A 12,989-nucleotide genomic window follows, 5' to 3' on the forward strand; every position below is an offset into this window, starting at 1 on the left:
TGACAAATATATAACTATTCCCCTTGCTTTCTTTTTTATCACTGACACACTGCATTATATTGCAGCTAAATGCTTTTTTGAGAACCTCTGAGACAATTAAACTAAATACAGGGTAAAAAGATGAAATTAATTGAAAAATTGAGGAGTATATTTAAGAGCCCCTAGCGCCTCCTTGTGCCACATTAGCCTCAGTCTATTTTCATGTAATGTAGCACCACTTTTCTTAAATCTGGCCTCAAATGTTTTTGTCTTATGTTCCTTTAGTGAAGCATAAGAAAATCATACTTTTGCTAAATGACTCTTATGGCTAGCTCACTAGGCACTAGTGCAGAACTTATTTGTCAGTTGCTGCAGAAGTATTTTTCAGCAAGCCTCATGTGAGGAGGTTAAGTTTACACTTCTACAAATATCGGCCCATAGCAGGCTTAAAGCATGGAGTACAACACATGCTTTTGGATGCCAATGGAATTGGATCTTTGCTAGAGTGAAAAGTCATGGCACACACAAACTTTCATAGCAGTGCTTAATTTGAGCTTGTGGTTGCCAATGGGGCCACCAGCACTCTTTTTTCTGGATCAGCACACATTTGTGTATATTAGACTTTTCCAGAGAGCACAAGAGGGAAAAACAAACAATGTGGAAAGAAGAAGAAATAGAAGGACAGGAATGTTTCAAATGGTAAAAAAACAGGAACATGCAAGAGTGAAATAAAGGGGAAAGGAGTGTCTGGTAGTGGATTAAAGAGGCATGAGGGGGACTCCAGAGTTGCAGTCTTGATATTGGGCATGTTGACATGTAATAGAACCAGTTGTGTGTTTCTGAGTGACCCTTTGGGCACCGGAACTCATTCTTTTACAAATTAAGGACTGCTTAAGAGTCAATCTTCTGGTTTCAAGCAGTGTGCCACATCCAGTAACATACATCTGTGGAAGCATGACAGGACTCTGCAGAGAGGGAAAACAAGTTGTTCTTCAAGTAAAGGTGCACCTGATAGCAATATCAAAAGAGGATCGGGAGGTAATGGTGGATAAGTGAGCTTAAGTAAGTGTGAACGCAGGAGTAAAAATGCAGCTTTGACAACCACATAATGATTTGGTTGCTAGGTATTTAAGTTCCTTCCTCTTTTAAAAATAAATAGAAATAGAGGAATTACCTTCTGGTGTGCCAGTTCGGTGGTAAGAGCTAGGTTACTGCTCCTCCTAGTCGGCATGTGTGGGTCTCACAGATTTCCAGTGCAGCTGCACACTGTGTAGTTTTATGGCACTGGACACTCATTGGCAAGCTCACTGCCCCTGCTCAAGAGGTAACAGCAAGGGCTGATGGGATACTGAATATGATATGTGAAGACTGGGGTCTATGTTTCACTCATTTAGGATGCAGTATTCTAAATAAAAGTGCCTCCCCACTATTCAGTTAGATAGCTAAAATAATGACCCACATTTGCAAATTGGGGCAGGTTTCAACTTGTAGAGAAATGCTGTGTAAGTTGTTTTGGAAGGTATGATTTGAGCTGGGTGCAGACAATTTTGTTTTCTTAATATCAGGAAAATCATCAATAAAAACCAGCCCACACACAGACCTGTCAGACCAGCCCATCGGGCACTGCCTGATTGCCCTATGGGTCAGCAGGAATGATGAGGAGCCAGAGATGAAGGTACACGTGAAGATGATTGAAGCAAAAGAGGCGGGCCGAAGCCACAATAAAAGTAAGCAATGGAGGTGGGTTTGAGGGAACTGTGAATGAGAAAAGGCAACTGATGAGCAAGGGGTTACAGAGAGCCAGAAAGCAAAGCGGTTTCAAATGATGACAGCGATAGAAGAGCAAGTATATCTACTTGGACTAAATCTCACTCTCAGCAAATCATTTCTTTTGCTTGCTATCTTAGGAAATTATCTTTCATTGATAAAAATATAATATATAGAAAGTCAAAGAGAAATTCAAGTGTGAGACTTCATTTTTTTCATTTCATTTGTTTCTTTAATTCATAAGCCATATTGATGCCTAATAGCCAATATTTAAATTTATGTAATCGTTTATGATATCCATTAGGGAAAGTATTTTTATTTTTAACCCACTCACACAATTTTTTCAAACTTTTGTAAAGTTTATTTTATTATTTTAACTAATTCTTTCTAATGTATTCAGTTTCATTCTTCTTCTTTTCCACAATTTATAGTTTGGTTACTCTTTAGATTTCCGTGTGCCAGTGAATACTGATGTGGCTATCACAATGGCCACAAACCGCTGTGTGCATAAATCAATTGGGAAACATCTAACATGTCCTGCATTACCTAACATAGAGGGTAAGGGTCTAGGTTTACTTTCAATGCATCACATTTACTTATCAGAAGAGATAGTGAACTCCAGTATTCCTCATTGTGGAAGGTCTATGTCAACTGCATTCAGGTGCCTATCTCTTGGCAGCTAAGGAATGAGTTGGATATAATTTATTAACGTTTATGAGAATACCCCTTGAATAGTAAACCAACCATGATGCAAATAGCTCTGTCATTTGGCACCTCTCAAGACCTTTTGATTGTATTTACAGTTCTTATCACAGCTTTCCAAATTAACCTCTAATGTTATTTCTGACAACCATGTATCCTTTTTCCTCTAATAATCCTTTATCTACTAGTGCTTCCTAAATCTCTTTGATGAGATCTTAGAGTGTGCATTTCTGCTGTCTCCTTGCACGGCTGCACCGTGTACTGCTTAGTGCCAAAGCAGGCATCCTTGCACCATGCTGCAAGTGTGTCTGTGTTACAGGCAGGATTGTTTTGTGCAGGAAGGAATACCTTACTGCACAAAAACAATCCTTAGAGAATCATTCGCCTTTGTATGTGTGCTGTAGAATACATAGAAAGAAGAAGTAGCAATGAGAAATAAAGATATTTCTCCTCATTACACCTGCTTGAGGGAGGCTTAGCTTTTTGATACATTCTCAGGTATACTAGCTACAGTAAATATGGCAATGTCCAAAAGTGCATGGCAAAGCCCATGATCTACACAGGGAACACCTGTTACTTTATATTTACTAAACCATACAAAGCCATGCAAAGTGGCTTTGCCTGGCTTAGCAAATGCCAAAAATGATTTTGCATTGAGGCTGCACCATAAAGGTGACGCAAACCATAGTGGATCTGCTCCTATGTGTTCATTCATTGCTGCTGCATTATATGATCTGAGGTCCCATAATTTAAAACTTGTTCATCTTTAGGAAGATAGACCTGCATTACATTCATTCTAGCTTGCTCAGTTTTCCAGAGGCAGCTAATAAACCACAGCTCTATTTGCTTAAAAATGTCTCCAAAATTATGCAAGGAAGTGTGCAAAGAAAACAAGAAAAAACGGAAGTAAATTAATTTTCAATACTAATCTTCTATGTTTTAGTGATTGAATTTTCCACCTTTCCAGTATTGTCTTTTCATTCTTAATCTGTGAGCCATAATTTAATTAACTGAGATCATTATAATTTCTGAAACTTTAAACCCTACATATATTTTAGGTGTCTTGTGAAACCATCCCACCATAAATTTGGGAGAACTTGTGCATCCACATTAAAAAAACGATCTTTTTTGTTACTTTCACCTTATAACGTCTCAATTGTTGTCAAATTATATGCTTTATTTTCGTCCTTTGCAAATATAAACAAGGTTCTATCACCTAAAGCGAGTTTTAATTTAGGGGAGTCTGGCACTATTGATTGTATTTGTGTTGCTTTTATTGCTGTGGCCGCTGGTATAATATTAGCCCAAACAAAAGAGGAAACACAGAACATTCTTGACAGGTCCTTAATTAGTCAGGCATTTAATACACTATGGGGGTCATTCCGACCCCGGCGGTCAAGGACCGCCGGGGCCGGGGATGCGGGAGCACCACCAACAGGCTGGCGGTGCCCCGCAGGGCATTCTGACCGCGGCGGTTTGGCCGCGGTCAGACCAGGAAAACCGGCGGTCTCCCGCCGGTTTTCCGCTGCCCTGGGAATCCCCCATGGCGGCGCAGCTTGCTGCGCCGCCATGGGGGATTCCGACCCCCTCACCGCCATGCTGTTCCTGGCGGCTCCGACCGCCAGGAACAGGATGGAGGTGAGGGGTGTCGTGGGGCCCCCGTAAGAGGGCCCCACTTTGTATTTCAGTGTCTGCTTTGCAGACACTGAAATACGCGACGGGTGCCACTGCACCCGTCGCACATACCCACTCCGCCGGCTCCATTCGGAGCCGGCTTCCTCGTGGGGAGGGGTTTCCCGCTGGGCTGGCGGGCAGCCTTCTGGCGGTCGCCCGCCAGCCCAGCGGGAAAGCCAGAATGGCCTCCGCGGTCTTTCGACCGCGGAGCGGCCATATGGCGGCTCCCTCCAGGCGGGCGCCGCCCGCCGCCCGCGGGGGTCAGAATGACCTCCAATGTGCTGAAGATTCAGAATGTAAGTCTCAAATCAGTGCGCTTGGAGAGAAAAGTAATATTTTCCTTACATGCAAAAATTAATTCCTAGGTTTAAAGTTTGAATGTGTTTCCTACATTTATAAAAATGATGGCTGATGCATCGGTTTAAGAATAATATATATCATTTGCTTCTCCAGCAAAATGTGTATTGTGAAAGGGGAGCGGGGCAGGGTGGCGCATACTCCCCAATCCCTCCCCCTCAGAGCACGTCATCCCCGTGGCGCACCTCATTACAAAGAAACGATAACAAACACTGTTTGTTATTCTTTCCTTGCAAAGGTTTTGCAGCTCCTGCTGCTGGTGGGGTGGGGGTGACATTCCACCACCCTCATGGAGGAGCCACCCCTGCCTTGGTGTGATTTTAACCTAATTATGCACAATTACGAGAGGGCAAATTAAGCACATTTTGCATGCCTCTCGTACTGAGGTGATAGAACTTAGAAAAAAAAGTCTCTGTCGATTTTTGAAAGCTGATTAGGATACCCTTGCTAATCGACGTTTGGATGTGTGCCCGACTCAAAATATTATTAAATGACTTTGATGACGGGGATTTCAGATCTGCTACAAAATTCTTACACCATTCCCAGGGGAAAACATCTTCTGATATAGCCTTACAACTAGCTAATTTGAATATAACCTCTATTTCTTTTTGTGACACATTTCTGTCAATAGTGACATATTTGAGCTGTGAGACTATGAATTATTACTTCAGTTAAATATTCTAGGGCTACAGAGGTAAGGTTCATGTTAGCTTGAGGGATGTTTTTCGAAATGTTTCTTGGGTCAGCAACTGAGTATCAGGGTTCTTCACTCTTATAACATATTTTTTCATTTCAAATAATTTACTTTTCCAGGCTAGTAGATTCAATTCTTATTCAACCTCTTCATACATGTGTTGGTCTATCATTTTAGACCTCAACACCTCTCTTTACAGATATTGCAGCCTGGGGTCTTCCATAGTTTTTCTCATCAAAAAGATGCAAGGGGATCACTGGCAATATTCAAAGCTTAACCAGCCTGAATAATGCCACTTTTAAAAGTGGCATTTTTAGATTTAGAACTTTAAGTCCAACATAACCAGAAGTTAGTATTTTAAATTGTGATTCCAGAGAAACCAAACCTGAATTAAAGATCTCTTCCTAATTGGAAATTACACTTATTAAGGGTAATAAGGTGACTCCAATGCTATCCTTCGGGAGAGACAGAGCTTGCAGTAATGAAAAACAAATTTAAGAGACTTTCACCATGTGGACATAAACAACTTAAAAGTACATATCATATATTTAAATACATTGTACCACACCCTCCGGGCTGTTCAGGGGCCTACACTAGGAGTGACCTATATGTATTAAAAAGGAAGGTTATTTTGCAAGGTCAAAATGGCAGTTTACAATTATACACACAGGCTTTTCAATGGCATGCCTTAGACATGTTTAAAGAGCTACTTAAGTGGGTGCAACAAACATTGCTGAAGACCCACTAGTAGGATTTAATTTACAGAAATTGTGAACACGTAGTGCACTTTACTAGGGACTTATAGGTAAATTCAATATGTAATTGGGGGTAGGTCAATATTACCATGTTTAGAGGAGAGAGCACAAGTACTTTAACCCTGATTAATAGTGGTAAAGTGTGTAGAGACTAAATAAAAGTAAAAACAAGGGCAGAAAATTGGAGTAAGAAGGCAGACTTTGGGCCTGCACATTTCTATATAAGTCGGGTGAACATTTCTATATTAGTCTAGTGAACATTTATTTTTTATGTGTTCTCTATATAATCTTCGTGTATATTGTAACCCAAAAGGAGTGTACAATGTTATTACTTTGATGTGTGTTTTTTCACGTCTTCAAAATGTGCTATGACTCATCTCCTTGCACATTGCCTGCTCCCAGCACATGAGGGAGAAACATGACTCATTCCCCCAGCTCCCCATGTCAAGCCATGCGAGAGGCTCCCCATTTAAACCACACCTGTGATGCCTCTCATTGCTTGGCTTCAAGATCTGTGTGGTTCCAGCTTCCGATCCATCTACAGTCTTCTGACTCCGCTCCTGTTTCCTGGTTCCCGGCGGCCTTCCTTTGGACCAAGTCCTCCTTCAGTGGAATTCCCAAAAAATCAAAAAGAGAAAGAAAAATCAAGCATGTTGCATTAAGAATGTTACCATGCCCCCAAGCCCCTGGGATTTAAAGTTTAGTGATTATAACATTACTTAAAAAACTGAGTGAAGATTGGCTGGACTCTACGCAAGCCTTCTTGTTTCAATAAAGAAAGGTTCAACAGAGATACAAACTTAAAAGTTTGTTAGTTTTGTCGGGCAATTCCAAAAAGATCAACAATGCTGAACTATGGGAACTAATTTAGTAAAGTGGTGTGGTGAAAACTGATAACAACGCTGGGCATTGTATCTTGCGGAAAGACATTGTTTACCTAAAACTGATAGCAGTCCCAAATATTATCTTGTTTGAAACACTGCCATTTTTACTCCCAAGAGACATTTATGCTAAAGTAGGTGTTTGTTTAAGAACGTTGCTATTGGGATATTGAGGAACAAGAACATTGTATAAAAAGTTTTGTGTGACTCGAACACTGTTGCTTCGCCTGCTGAAAAATTCAGAGCAAGATATTTATTTGTGTGTATTTTTTCAATGGTTAATCGCCTAAACATATACTGAGAATGGTAGTAGGGTGGATTAATGCTCAAGGTTAATACTATTTCTCTCTTTTATCCACGGCCCTATACTCACAAGACAGAAACCTTCGAACTAGCAATCACTGCAGAATCGAGACATCTCAGGACCTGTAATCTCATATCCTCTCTTCCCAGCTCCCTATTCCCAACCCTTGCCCCCTCAGGACCCTTCGTTCTCTGCTTTTAACCTCAGCAGTGAAGGTCTAGTCCATAGGGGTGTGAGTCTTGTTCTTCTTTCCTGCAGAAACCTGGATTTCAGGAGAGTGGACCCGGCCTGTCAGATAGTCACATACTGAAGCAACAAGAAGAACCAGAAAGCAGATTCAAAAGATTTAGGGGGTCATTACGGCATTGCGCCAATGCGGCTGCCCTCCCGCGGCCCCCATCACGACATTCCCGCTGGGCCGGCGGGCGCAAACCAAGTTTGCGCCCACCGGCCCAGCGGGAATGAGGCCGCAACATAGGAGCCGGCTCCTAATGGAACCGGCGGTGTTGCGGCCGTGCAACGGGTGCAGTTGCACCCGTCGCGCTTTTCACTGTCTGCTATGCAGACAGTAAAAAGCTGGCCGGGGCCCTGTTAGGGGGCCCCTGCACTGCCCATGCCAGTGGCATGGGCAGTGCAGGGCCCTACAGGGGCCCCAGGACACCCCTTACCGCCAGCCTCTTCCTGGCGGTGCAAACCGCCAGAAACAGGCTGGCGGTAGGGATGTCATAATCCCCAGGGCAGCGCTGCTTGCAGCACTGCCCTGGCGCATTATCACCACCGGGGCTAAAATGGCAGGAAACCGCCGACCCTGGCGGTGCGACCGTGGCGCTACCACCGCGGTCGTAATAAGGGCCTCCGTACCGCCAGCCTGTTGGCGGTACGGACGCTACATTACCCCTGGCGGTCTCCGACCACCAGGGTCGTAATGACCCCCTTAATCTAACGTTCAGGGTGGTCTCTTCGCAATATGAGATGGAATCTACTCTCATAGTAAAGGTCAAAGAACAAATTAGATCTATTATCCTCACTGGATTAAAAGAAGACTCATCCATTTGTTCAGCTCATAGAGTGCCTTTTGTAGTGGTAAATATCAGACTGTATCCACAGATTATCGGGTCAAATTTTATGACATTCAGATGATAAAAAGATTCTTGCTAAAGCAACCCAAATAAAAACTAAAAACAGTAAGAACTGTGAATGCATTTGAATTAAGAAATCTTTTCAGATATCTCTTTTAAGTCATCAAAACTTTGCTAGAAATTTTAGCGGATTATTCCATAGTTTGCACCGCCAAAGTCAAGACCATGTTATTACGAAAGACAATTTGAAAAGTTAAAAATTGGCATAGAGTGCATGAGTTTGTAAAGCAACAGCAACACAAATGACCAGGAACCACAATCTGTAGGAAAATTGTACAGACCTCAGTGGATGTGAGGCAGGGCGAATGAGGAAAAAGCGGGTTGGTGCTTTCACATCCCTCAAACTTTTAGGATGCTCTAGTGTTGTTTTAAAGTGAGATGTAGACCAACTGCAATGACATCATATATGAGAGGTAGGGCCTCAAAACAACTTAGGGGGCCATTACGACCCCGGTGGTATAGTGGTATAGTGGCGGTAGTACCACCAACAGTCTGCCGGTACCGATTTATAATGACATTGGCGGTTTGCTAAAGCCAAACCGTCAATGTACCACACCGACCGCCAGGCTGAAGACTATAGTCTCCAGTCCGGTGGCCGTCGCTAAGCCGCCCATGGCATTATGACCCCAGCCACCACCATGGTTTCCGTGGCTTTTGTACCGCCATGAAAACTGGGCACTGATAGGGGTCTCCCCGGCCCCCTCCCCAGAATCCTCTCCCTCCTCCCCCAACATAAACACATATACACCCACGACAAAACACACGCATACCCACATTCACCCACACATGCATACATCCATGCATTAACACACCCACACACACTAACATACATACCGGCACACATGCACTCACACCACACAACATACACGCACACTCACATTCATTCATGCGCACACACAGCCCAGACCCGCATACACGCACACAGTCACAAACACATACCCCCCCACACACACAACAACCCCCTCTCCTGATGGAGCACCTGACTTACCTGCTTGCTGGGGGTCCTCCGGCAGCAGACAGGACGTGGAGCTGCTGCCAGCAGCAGCGTCCACCAGCAGACACTGCCAGGCCGTATAATGTGTCATGATATGGGCGGCGGTGTTCTTCTGGTCTGGCGCTCCAGTGGCAGCAGCACCACCTTACCGCCGTCCGCTACCATGACCGTAGGCAGAATTCCGCCAGCCTTCTGTGGACGGTAGGTAGCCATGGCGACAGTCTTGTGTTGGCCGTCGCCGTGGCATAGGCGGCATTTACCGCCATTATCATAATGAGGGCCTTAGAGTATACCTCCATTGACACATCTTCATGAGGACTCTTCTGCAGTGCTTCTAGAATATAGAGCTGTGGTCTAATAATTTTTTCACGGCAAGACTAATCTTGGTACCTTGTCTGGAGAATACAAATGGAATTGTTTAATCCAAAACAGAGTACTACCCCTTGATTATCGCTTAGCACCCACATGCGCACTGCTGCTAACTCAACCCCTCTCTACTTTCTGTTCAAAATTAGGGTTCCTACAGCTTCAAACGGCCTATAGTCAATACATATAGCCTTGAATTTTCTCAATACGATTTGGGACCATCTAACACTCATATATGATTTAAAAATTAATTAATTGCAATTACACTGTACTTGGCAGCAACCGTTCATCAGAAGTGCTTTTGTACACATGTCACTCTTTTAAGGACTGAGCTGCTTCACTCTGTGCACTTGTAGCACATTTTCTGTATATGTGTATCTATTTTGAACATGTTACTCCTTTTTATTTTTATGCTATTTCTGAAATTCAATAAAAATTTAAATGTTCCATCATACATGTTTTTTCTTTTTACAGAATGCCCAGTATTTTTGATTATATTTTGCAAAAGCATATTATGTAATTTATTTTTCATTGGGGCTTCAGATAATTCAATGCTGTGTTGTGACACAATAGGCAAGTTCACAAAGGTATATAAATATATATATATATATATATATATATATATATATATATATATATATATATATATATATATATATATATATATATATATATAAATATATATATATATATATATATGTATATATATATATATATATATATATATATATATATATTACCAAAACAAAACCGAAAAAAGTAAAAATTTGCACACTCAGGAATCAGGGCAAGTGAAAGCCAAGTTTAATCAAACACAACGCGTTTCGGCTGACACAGCAGCCTTGGTCACGTGATTTTCACCACCAATCAACCATTACTAAATACTATTCAACCATAGACATAAAAATAAGACAAACAACAGATACAAGGTACAAGATAGAAACCCAAATGTACACCCTTATACAATATTACATTATATCTGGATTATAATAACTGGTGGAATCTATACCAGTACACACAATTGTCAAGTATATAAATAAATAAATACATATAAATATATAAATATATAAATATATAAATATACAAATATACAATTATACAACCATGTGACCGTATAAAATGAATATGTGAACAATATCATGGAGAGGCTGAAGGTAAAGATAATTAATATCAAAATGGAGAAACGGGCTATTATATTATAATAAAATATTATAAAATATTGTCACTTATAAGCCCAACGGAGAACTATACTTCACACAGTGCGAAGGATAATTAAAATAATTATTCCTAAAGCACAGTGACTGTGATAATGATAACCCTATATCGCTTCATACATGATTAATATTAATACACCAGACCAATAATATAATAAAAAATTCTTATAACATTTTCTTATCTTATAACCTGCACTGCCAACACCCAATAATGTGCAATACGACGAGAGCGGTGGCCAGTAGACATCAGCATTAATTTCAGCCGACCAATTAAATCTGAAAAAGACATATACATATATTTAAATAGGTGACCATAACTATCCAAATCTAAACAGCTACTAAAACCATATCTTAAACACTAAATTAATTCCGAAAAAAGGGAGGGAGAAAGAGGAAAGAAGAGAAGGAAAAGAAAAACAAGTAAAACATCTAATATATATTTACTCATGTTTATAATTACTACTACTTCTTGGGGAAACATTCCTCTTTTTTGGCAAGCTATCATTTCCAAGTGGAGACATACAAAGGTGTACACTTGGATTTTACACTCTCTTAAATCAGTCGATAAAGCCTCCTATATCATAAATTATGAGTGTACAATTACTGCTAGTACCGTTCCACCTGTGGTGGAGACTTCCAGCCCAGAGCTGGGCAGCTCCTTCTCAGAAAATAGAGGGAAAATTAAAAATGTTAATTTTTCTTACAATATATATTACAAATAGCCTGATGTATGATATAAACATAAATGAATTTACAAAATCTGCATTATTAACTTTGCAAAACAGTAAAATGTCACAGCATGATAACTCATCAACGTAAATGTGTATTTAACAACAAATTAATTTAAATATATTATAATTTATAAATAATAATTTAACAACTATAATTAAAAAATACCCAACTTCACTAACATTTTTATATTTATTAATTATTTAGTTCATTTTTGTAAAATGTTATTTATTTAATTAATTTTAGTATTTTTAATCATATAAATAAATGTTTAAAAGTGTACTTTCTTTAAATTATGCTTAATAATAAAACAGGCTATCTATCTATCATTATATATATATATATATACATATATATATATATATATATTATATATATGTATATATGTGTGTGTGTGTGTGTGTGTGTGTATTTGCAGTCCTCCAGTTGGAGCAACAGACTGGCCTTTCTCAAATGATACACAGACAAAGGTATGGCTGACACACATTAAGAGACAATTCATAATCATAAAAGAAAAACTTACACAATGAAACCATGAAACCTGATTTCACCACACTTTCTACCCTTCAATTTCTCAATATCCTTATATAGCCATAGAAAGTGGACTATGATAGGCTGTGACACATGTTCATTCCAAATTGTGTGTGTAATAGTGGCAGTTTATGACTTTCCTATTTCTATTGTTGTAGTCAGGACTGTAGTAAGGGTTTAAGGACTGTGGCTGTGCCCTTTGAAAGATTTTACTTCTCAATGTATGAAAACAATATAAATTGAATCCAAATGAACAGTACTAAATGAGTAAGTGCTTAATGTCAGTTGTGAATGATACAGGAGAATACAGGTTGTTTCCACATTTATTTAGAAGTATTTCAAGAACAGAAATTCATTAAACAACTCTCTTCATAAGTAGTTTTTGAACACAACTGGTCAACGTGTGTTTCACATGTGCAATTACATATGTCGCTTCATCAGGGCAAATGTCACAACAGTTACAGAGAAAAAGAAGACACATAAAGATAACCCAAATGAAGCCAATATGACACTGATGAAACCATTTGAATTATACCAAAATCAAAAGCGTATACACACTGAAGGAAATATGTAATAAATCAGTTTTACAGTAAAACTAAAGAATCAAAATAGAAAAATTACCATCTAGAAACCAAGGCAATGTTAAAGGAAAAGTCCTCTTCACATACATACAGGAGAAGAAGTTAGGCTTTTCGAACACTTTTCATCTTTATCTTTTTCTTGACCCCTTTGTGTAGAATGATCTTTCTGGTCTTTGGGGGGATATATATTATTTCTGTCTCGAAATCTACTACTCTCTGCATCAAGCTCTCCTGATGGTGTTTGCATACCCAGCACATTAAGGCTGTGCTGCATATTGTGCGTATATGGAGATTTGCTTTGATTTTGAAAGAGCATTCCAGA

The sequence above is a fragment of the Pleurodeles waltl genome, chromosome 11 (assembly GCF_031143425.1).
Source record: "Pleurodeles waltl isolate 20211129_DDA chromosome 11, aPleWal1.hap1.20221129, whole genome shotgun sequence".
NCBI classification, from domain to species: domain Eukaryota; kingdom Metazoa; phylum Chordata; class Amphibia; order Caudata; family Salamandridae; genus Pleurodeles; species Pleurodeles waltl.